Source organism: Eleutherodactylus coqui, chromosome 12 (genome assembly GCF_035609145.1).
Source record: "Eleutherodactylus coqui strain aEleCoq1 chromosome 12, aEleCoq1.hap1, whole genome shotgun sequence".
Taxonomy (NCBI): Eukaryota; Metazoa; Chordata; class Amphibia; order Anura; family Eleutherodactylidae; genus Eleutherodactylus; species Eleutherodactylus coqui.
Window position 1 is genome coordinate 77,035,711 of NC_089848.1, and position 6,541 is coordinate 77,042,251.

Sequence of the window (6,541 nt, forward strand, 5' to 3'; positions counted from 1 at the left end):
CATAGGAAGCCATAGAAATGGGCGGGGGGACTAAGTCAGGGGATTTGGTATGCCTCCCTGAGGAGGTGAGTTTTTAAGACGCGTCTGAAATTTCGTGCATCGGTGATTGTCCGGGTGCCTTGGGGTAGAGCATTCCAGAGGATGGGTGCTGCTCTGGTGAAGTCCTATGGGTGAGCATGTGAGGTTCGTATTAGAGGGGTGTTTAGTCTGAGTGTGTTAGCGGATCGGAGTGAGCAGGCTGGGGGATGTAGGGACAGGAGGGAGGTGATGTACGGTGGCGTGACTCCATGGAGAGCTTTGTGGGTGAGGAGTTTAAATTTAGTTCTGCAGTGGATAGGCATCCAATGCAGCGACTGGCATAGTGCAGCGGCATCTGAGTAACGGCTGGATAGAAAAATGAGCCTAGCTGCCACATTTAGTATGGATTGGAGTGGAGCGAGTCTGGTACAGGGGAGGTCGATGAATAACGAGTTGCAGTAGTCAAGTTGGGAGTGGATGAGGGTGACAACGAGTGACTTTAGCGTGTCCGTGGTGGGGAACAGCGGGAGTTTAGCAATATTTCTGAGGTGCAGGTGGCATGTTCGGGACAGAGATGGGATGTGCGCGGTAAAGGAGAGGTCAGAGTCTAGTGTGACCCCAAGGCAGCAGGCATGTTGTCTGGGGGTTATGGTGGTGCCACACACTGATATGGAGATGCTGAGGGGAGGTCGGTTGGAAGGCGGAAAGACGAGAAGGTCAGTTTTAGAGAGGTAAAGTTTGAGAAAGAGGGAGGACATAGTATTAGAGACAGTTGGTGATATTTTGGAGGAATGGTTTAGAGATCTGAGATTCTGGGGAGAAATCAACAGATCTCAAACTGTGCCTGGAAGCTAGGACAACTCCTGGCAGGACCTCCTATAAACCAGGCTGGCACCACGCTCTTGGGCCACTCTCACACACAGTGTTTTGCCGCAATTTTTATTGTCGGTTTCGAACACAGCTTACTTTGTTCGACTGCACTTTTTTAGATCTCGGAATCCGACCCTGCCCGCGGCCGTGGACTGTGTGTACCTGTCCGGGTCTTCATGGTGAATGTGTGCGGAAGCGCCGGGCGGCACGCCGCCGCACATGTGCAGTAGAGGTTTTTTTAAAAATATATATATATATAAATTCCTGCTTTCCTGTGGAATCTGTAGCCCATTTGCGGATGTCAATTGTGGATCAGACGGCCGTCCGTGCGGGAACCGCCTCTAAATGGAGCGTGCTGCGATCTGTTTTCTGGACCAAAAGGTTCACAAAACTAATCCGCATGCTTTATTTCAGCTGCGGACGCCCATGTTTCTCTATGGGCGGCTTGAGCTGCAGATCGTCCGCGCGGATTCCTCACCCCATCATTGTAATGAAGTTTTTAACACTAAAAAGCGCAAAAATGTGCCAAAATACAGCAGAAAGCACTCGAAAATCGATCAATGGAAATCTTGTACTGCTTAATTGTGGTAAAAAGCCTTAGGCCACGCTCGCATGTGCGCTTTTTGAGCGCCGCAGTAATTGCGGTACAACACTCCTATTGGTTTCAATGGGGCCTCACAAACCTGCACTGGAACGCGGCATTTCCGAAGTGCTGTCTGCTCAATTTTTGCACCTTTTCCCATTTTTTTTTAACGCACCTCATCACATGCTTACAAAAGTGCTGTTGTGTTCGAAAATGCAGATAAAAATCACAGCAAAACGCCACAATCAAAATCGGGGTTTTGCTGACTCGGTGTGTGAGTGACATTATGAAAACTGGCTAAAAAAATGTCTTTGTTGCCCATAGCAGCCAATCACAGCACAGCTTTCATTTTACCTCAGCAGTAGAAGAAATGAAAGCTGGGCTGTGATTGGTTGCTATGGGCAACAAAGATTTTTTTCCCTAGACCGCTTTCATAAAAGTGCAGTGCCGGTCTAGTCACCCATCGTGTATTACAGTATATAAATGCATGTATGCCCTGTCTATTTAGGCGCTCTATGGAGGGGGATCGGAAGTCGATCCCGTTCCATACAATGCAGGTGCTGTCTGTTTCTTACAGCTGACATTCGCCGGCATAAATGCTGATCATGGCTGTTTTTTGGTGTGATTCGGGACCAATATCGCCCTCGCCCCATGTGAAGTTAGGGTGGTTTTCACACCTGCGACCGGGGTTCCACTTTCCTTCTCCATCAAGGGAGCAGGAAAGTGGAATCCCCACGGCCAAACAGCTCTGTTTCAGGATGAAACCTAACAGCGCCGAACAGAGCCTATTGACTATAATGTGGTTCGTTTTGGTTTTCGCTCAGCTGCCCGGCTCTGCGGCGGAGGCTCCAACACAGATGTAAAACCGGCCTGATTTATCTAGTGCTGCTGTTTTTTCTTATGAGTTGTCATTTCTGTGCAGCTGAGCTGCAGTACCACTCAATCTAAAACTAAAAAAGACAAAGATGCTCCCTGGTGCAAAGGGACTGATAACCGAGAACAATAGCAGAAAAAGGAGGATTACTACCTCAGTATTGGGGTGTTGTGAGAAGGCACAATACCCAAATACATCTGCCTGTATGCAGCAGCCCCCCCTCAACAGACTGGCAGGAGCCTCCGTGGATATGCAGGAGAATTGGCAGTCAAGGTAAGGAGATACTCGGCATGCTTGACCGAGCACGAGTCAGTGCTGAGGAAGATCACTTTATTTGAGGCTACACGTTTCAATGCCAGAATGGGTTCTTCATCTGGCCTTAACCTGTAAAAATCTTCTCTTCTGAAAGTTTTTTATGAACTCTCCTTAGTTTTCCAAAAGGGACATTTAACTGCTATGGCCGACATTGTGCACTGTTAAAATGAAGATCACTATTGACATCGACTTGTTTAAAGTGAGTCTTAGTCTAGGGAAAATACACAAGAGTATTTGAATTGCGTAATACGCGGTACATCATGACAATTTAAAATGCATTGATTTTCGTTTTTACACACGCACAAGTTTTTTTCGTTCCGTATAATATGGAATGAAAAAGAATGCAGCATATTCTATTTTACCGCGCATTACGCGTGACCGAGCCCTATCGTTCTCTATGGGTGCGTGCAAAATGCTGTACATATGAAATTACATTATCACTAAGTGACATAGCGGGAAATGAAAAGAGAAACAAAATGAAACCAGGAAGCCTGCGCAGGCAAAAAACGCTGCCCTAGGCGGTGATGCGCAGGTCCACACCGTGGTAAAATGCTGCATTATATTACCAGCCACTCAGGTGAGCCTGCTCTTAGTATGTAAAGCCCTGAACCATGATAAACACTGAGATCAAGGAAAACGATCTCTTGCTATAAATATTGATGGGAGAATGAAAGTCCCTAGTCATCAGGATGGAGAGAAGTGATGAAATCCTCCGCTCGCGATTCATCCCCTGCCAACAGAAGAGAAAGATCATCTATGTATCTGCAGTAATAGAGGATATTTCCGAAGGAATACTGATAGATTTGGGTATGATGAGGCAAATCTTGTTTCCATTGCGCGGCCCTTTGTTTGTCGGTAAATAGAACCTTCAAACTAAAGAGAAATTGTTCTGTAGAATGAAAGCTAGATTGTCTAGAAGAAAACCTCTTTGTGCAGCAGGCATGATGGGTGTTGGGATAAGAAATAGTTAACAGCCATCAACCCTTCGTTGTGAAGAATATTCCAATATAAGGCCGGCTGCACACGACCGACCGGTGACCCCGCGACCCCTTTGGACATGCTCAGTACAGATTTTAAAAAAACACACTGCTTTTCGCGAATCTTCGCCTAGTGCGGAATCCGTAACCTTTCCGCAATGTTAATGGAAGCCGTCTGCGCTGAATTTGCTCAAAAATAGTGCATACTGGAGTTTATTTTTTTTTTTCCCCTCTGCGAACGGATAAATTGTAATTGATTGCTCCCGATTCTGCAAATCCGGTTGTGTGTAGCCGGCGGCCGGACCAGCCACAGTACAGTAAGCCACCTGCACACGAAAAAGAAATGCCAGGTACGCGGGGTGACCAGCCGGGCACAGGGTCGGATTCCAGTGCGATTTGGTATCATTGTAATCTTACTGACCCTCAGAAAAAATGTATTGTCATTTATGCTGTATGATTGAGGGCTTATTCAGACGTGCGTATATCGGACTGGTTTTCACGCCCGCCCGATATACGCCCCCCCTCCCACTTACTGGCTCTCTGCTTCTCTCCTCCCCTCTGAGCGGTTTGCAATTGGGGTAGGCGGAATGGGGCGGAGCTAAGCTCCCTCCCCCTTGCCCCTTTTTCATAGCCAGCAATGGGAATGGGTGGGACAGACCAGAGCTTAGCTCCGCCTCCCCCACGATCCCACCCCCTCCCATTTCAAACGCAGAAGTGGAGGAAAGAGGCAGAGAGCCGGTGAGGTAGATGGAAGGGTTGGACTGCTTAGATGGAAGCGTATATTGGCCGCCCCTGCAAACGCCGGCCGACATACGCTCATGTAAATAAGCCCTGACGCTGTAAAAAAGCTAAAATAAAAGACCATGTCAGAATTGATGTGTTTTCTCTCCCTGCTCTCAAAAAAAAAAGTAATATAAAAGTTTTAGAATACATTATATCTACCAAAAATGGTACCAATAAAATCTATAGTTCACTAAAAATAAGCCCTTACAAAAAAAATTAAAACATTTAGGCTTTTGAAAGTGGAGATGAAAATCCCCCTAAAATTGTCACGTCCTCAACGCCAAAATAGGTAGTGTGCTTAAGGGGTTAAAGAGTACCTGCGCTTTCAGTCTGAATGCTCATGCTCTGTTGGCCACTTTTGGCTCCTCCCGCTAGAATTGACATTTAAAGCGTTAACAGTTCTGATGAGCGACGCGGCTTGTCGGAGCTGCTGCTGCCGCCAGGTGTCAGCTGTAAGAAACAGCCTGCACCCAACGTTCGGAGTTCCCATACGGCCTCCCGCAATAAGATTGCGGGTTGCCGTGCGGTTGCCACGACATCTGGGGGCCTTCTGAAAGATCCCAGGGCTGCCTATGCAGAGTGCTTATCAAGCTGTGCCTATTGGATGGCTTGATAAAAGCCTTTCCGATCACTGCACAGTATGATGGAATGCTGTAGCATTCCATCATACTGCAGGACAGGCTGGCTCATATCTAGCAAAGGTTAGTAAATCGTATGTCCGCAAGTAGGGGAGTATCTGTATTCACCTCAGAGCTGAGAGGGGAATCACCTCCCTGGAACTTGGACTCCTAGGAAGCATTAACACCTTAAGGACCAGGCTGTTTTGTACCTTAAGGTTCAGACACTTTTTAGGGATTTTACCCATGTGGCGGTTTAACTGCCCTATGTTTTTCCTTCAGCTACCAAAATTATTTTTGCACTGTTTTTTTTTTTTTTTTTTTTTTTTTTCTGTGACATACAGAGCTAGTTTTTAAATCTTTTTTACTGACTTTTTTCCCTTTTATTTTTAATTTTTATTGGGGGTAAAAAGCTAAAAAAATGATGCCAAGTCCCGCCCCTGTTCCGCCCCCTCCCATTGCAAATAGTGGTGAGGGGTGGAGAGAGGGGGCAGGAGCTAAGTGCACTGCTCCTGGCCCAGCCCGCTTCCTCCTCCTACAAAGAGAGAGACAGCGTATATCAGCTGGGCGTGAAAACCCAACAGATATACGCACGTCGGAATAAGCCCTAGAAAAAATCATTGCGTATTTTTACTATCGTTTGGGTTTAAAGCCCAGGACCAGGCACCGTAAATTTACTGTGCTTGGTCCTTAATGAGTTAAGAGTGAGGTAGCTGGAGTCTCAATTTTCTGGGCCCTCTGACTGACACTTTAGAATCAGTTACTGGATGAAAGTGAGCTCACTGTTTCAGTTTAAGTAACACATTGTTCTCTACCACTACAAGTCATAACTCATTCTACAGCAGATCATGATTAATCTATAAGCTGTTCTCCTTGTAATTCACTGGAGAAATCCGGAAAATAACAAACAACCACCACAAAAAGCATCAAGAAAAGTGTTGGAGTGGGAGAAAAGTCATTACTGATGAAAGCTTTTCTCCAGCATTAAAGACTTGATGGCAGGAACTTCATAATGAAGTCACCTAATACAGAACAACAAATGTGCTTGTTTAACCCTTTCTAGCTCTAGTAGAAATATATACTGATATTATTGTAGCTTGTCACCACCAGGAAGCTAGGGGTTTGACAGGGCTTGGATGCCCCATCACACCCCTAGCTCCCAATTGGTGACTTCTTAAAGGTCCTAGCAGCAGAGTGTGTAGTGATTTTTAGCCTTGTCTGGACGATTTGGCATCAGTGTAGCAGTTAGGCTTAAATTATTAGCTGAAAAAGCTTCCATGTAAGTGAAAAAATAATGTAAGTCTAACCCCAAAACACCCCTAACCCTAACCCTCCTGGCACGGCAAAAAATCACGGCACTGTTTGGCAGGAGAATAGCCTGCTTCTAGATGTGCGGGGGATTTGCAGTGCTGGCCGCAAACAGAAATGAGTTGGCCCCACTAGCACTCTTAACTAGACATGAGCGAGCATACTCGCTAAGGACAATAACCTGATCGAGCATTGT